This window comes from Terrapene carolina, unplaced genomic scaffold (assembly GCF_002925995.2).
Source record: "Terrapene carolina triunguis isolate 2854851 unplaced genomic scaffold, T_m_triunguis-2.0 Scaffold12278, whole genome shotgun sequence".
NCBI lineage: Eukaryota > Metazoa > Chordata > Testudines > Emydidae > Terrapene > Terrapene triunguis.
This window is the reverse complement of record NW_020676629.1, coordinates 1-3023: the sequence shown is the minus strand read 5'-3', so window position 1 is coordinate 3023 and position 3023 is coordinate 1. Positions and strand designations below refer to the sequence as shown.

The 3023-nt window shown below is 40.7% G+C and overlaps 1 long non-coding RNA gene across 1 annotated transcript; it reads right to left on the bottom strand.

The window, feature by feature from the left end:
* Positions 1–260: 260 nt before the first annotated feature.
* Positions 261–2874, bottom strand: LOC112123762. The gene is made up of 3 exons (XR_002909561.1): positions 2747–2874; positions 1543–1624; positions 261–342 (listed from the first exon to the last, which is right to left on the bottom strand). It is a non-coding gene; the product is annotated as an uncharacterized LOC112123762 (long non-coding RNA).
* Positions 2875–3023: the final 149 nt, after the last annotated feature.

Sequence of the window (3023 nt, the reverse complement as noted above, 5' to 3'; positions counted from 1 at the left end):
CGTTCTTATGTTCTTATGTTCTTATAGTGAGGGCTATTGCACTCTGTGATATTCTAGTTTCTTTGAAAATATATTTTTTTTAAATGAAAGAGCCTTCTGTCAAACCTTTGAGTCCATGTCATATGAGAGAAAACATATATTCATATTCTAAATGCTCTGAGTTCTCTTCCATCCCCTCACCTTGTCAGATTTGTGTTCTCCTTCCACATAACAAAGACAGTGATCTTGACAAAGATGATAATGTTAAACAGAAGGATGACTGCCACTACCAAAAGGAATGCCCATATCATGGGCTTTTTTATGCTCACTTCCCCTTTGTCATCCAGGACTGCAAGCCAGCAACTTAAACATAAAGAGAGACCATTTCAACAGATTTGGCAGACATATTATAAATGCATAACCATAACATAATACACCACCTTTCATCCTGAAGGATCCCAGAGGACTTTATAGACATCACTCACCCACTAGTGAAACGCAGCCATATCTAGAATGGGGCACTGTAGACATTCAGCACTAATAAAGCTATTTTTAATTTTTTTCTCCCCAGGAGAAGTGAAGAATAGGTTAGCAAACTGAAACGGCACAGGAGAATTTGGGGGAGACAGAATGTAATTATCCAAACTGGAATCTGACCAGGACATGGGAGTTTATTATTATTATTATTATGTCTGTATTAGAATAGAGCCTCGGAACCTTCAATCAAGGATCAGAGAGCCCCACTGTACTTGGGATTGTACATACATGTAGTATAAAGACAGCCCCTGCCCCAGAAAGTTTACAATCTATGTTCATGGCAAGATGAAAGAGGCAGCAGCTGAAACAGATAAGTGGGGCCAAGGAAGGGAGGAGGAGGTTACAGTATAACTGTCGTGTTTTTGTTTAACAAACAGTAATCTCAGATAAGAACATTAATACTCCCTAAATCTTGACAAAAGCACCATGGGATATTTAGTGATCCAGGTGGAAAGGGTTTTGTTTTTACATCTCACTTGAAAGAATCTACCTCTGATTACATACTTACGGTCCACTAGAACCAATCACAGACTGTGCCCAGCCCAGCATATTTTATAAGACAGCCTATTATGGTGTGGCTGCAGTCATATAGAAAGCAGGTACCAAATAATATAGGGTAATTGTGGACATTAGTGATGTAGGCCAAAATTTAAAAATCTACATGCCTAAATTTAAGCACTTAAATCCCTATTTAGGCACCTAAATAAGTGGCCTGAATTTCAAAGGGGCTGAGAGCATGCACAGTTGCCGCTGAAGTCAATGAGGAGTTGTGCCTGAGCATTCAAGGCAAATTTTGGCCAGTGCTTTAATCAGCATTTGTTAACAAAGGACCAAAGCCTGAAGTCCTTACTTAGGCAAAACTCCAGCTGAGTTTAACAGAAGTTTTGCTTGGGTAAGGACTAAGAGGTCCAGGACTGGATTCATTAATTAGTTACAATTACTGCCATAGTAAATCCAGGGTAGCATTAATGTTGCTGCACATTAAAGATACAATAAAACAAGTGGTGTAATCATTCATTTACTTACAACTCTTCCTGTCGGTAGTTTAATTGCTTGCCCTCTCTATAGGTAGCTCCAAGTGTTATAGCAACCACTACAGCAGGCACTCCTAATAGACACAGAGAGAGATCAAGAGAGATCAGTAGTGTATTGTTTAATTACCTAGGTCTAGATCACCCCCTTCTGCAGAAATACCCAAATAAGGGGGAAACCTACCTGCTAAGACCCTCAAGGCTTGTTAAGGCCCATTTTCTATCTGTCCTGCACTCAGTTAAGGGGCAATAGTGGCCTTGAGGAAAAGGCAGGATTTGGGATTGAGTAGGGAAGTTATCTATGGGAAGCTCAGGGCCAAACCTTACTGAGTTTACCTGTGGAGCATCAGTTCCTGTGCATGCCTTCTAGAGGCGCCCCACATCCTGGCAGCAAAGCAAACTCCTCTGCTGTGCTGCAGTTGGCTCTCTTACAGCAACTGTGCAATCCTAGCCCCTTTTCACAATCTAGAACTATTTAGTAGATACCACGAGAAAGCTGTATCCCACATCAGCTGCATACTCAGTGAGGCAAAGACAACTAAGATATTCACGCACACTTTTAGAATACTGTACTGAATGAAGCTGAGTCCCAGAGACTCCTGTCTTATTCAGTGGGTACCCCCTGCCTCCCTCAGTTCTCCCAGTAGTTCCCCTTGATCTTGCAGCATTGCTGCTTATTGCTATGCTCTGAAGATGTGCTAAATGTTTATTACGAAGTAGTACATAATAAATAATACAAGCCAATTTTTGCTTTTGGATGGATGAATGGCTCCTATTGAAATCAATGGGAATCTCACATACTCTTCCTAGGGCACAATTTGACTCCAAGTATGCAATCATTTATCAGAAACAATTTTGTTTCAGGTGATACAATATTCTTGAAGCCCTTAGCTATTGCCAAAATTCTGGTTGTATGCAGCAGACGGGAGTTGCTGTGACAATGAACATGCCATGTATATCCTATAATTCTACTGATCTCCATGTTAATGCAGTGACAGCAGACTGAGCTGGTAAACTGCAGGTGAATCAGTAAAAGGACATTAGAAGTAACTGTAAGCTACCTGTTAAACCACATAGCGAACCCAAAGAAACTGACTGTATTTCATTTTCTGTCTATTGGATTAATATGTTTAAAGCTTACACTGAATGCACTACTTACATTTTGAAAAGCCCTCTGCATATGAGACTCTAATTCTTACCCCATCCAATTATTGACATGATTAAAGTGAAGTGTCCAGGAATGGGCCTCAGGGTTTTGAGCAGCAGTAAGTACAAATGTGCAGAATTGAGCGCTGTCCACATAAATGTTGCCAACAAGAAATAGTGCAGCAAGACAGCTACAGCAGTACACGAGGCATTTTCAGGAGGATCTACCCGGTCTGAGTCCGGTAAGGTGTTTTTGGTGGAAACAGCAATGTTATTCTTGGCATTTGGGTTGTCAATTCCAAAGATGAAGATGATGTTGAAAATCAGCAT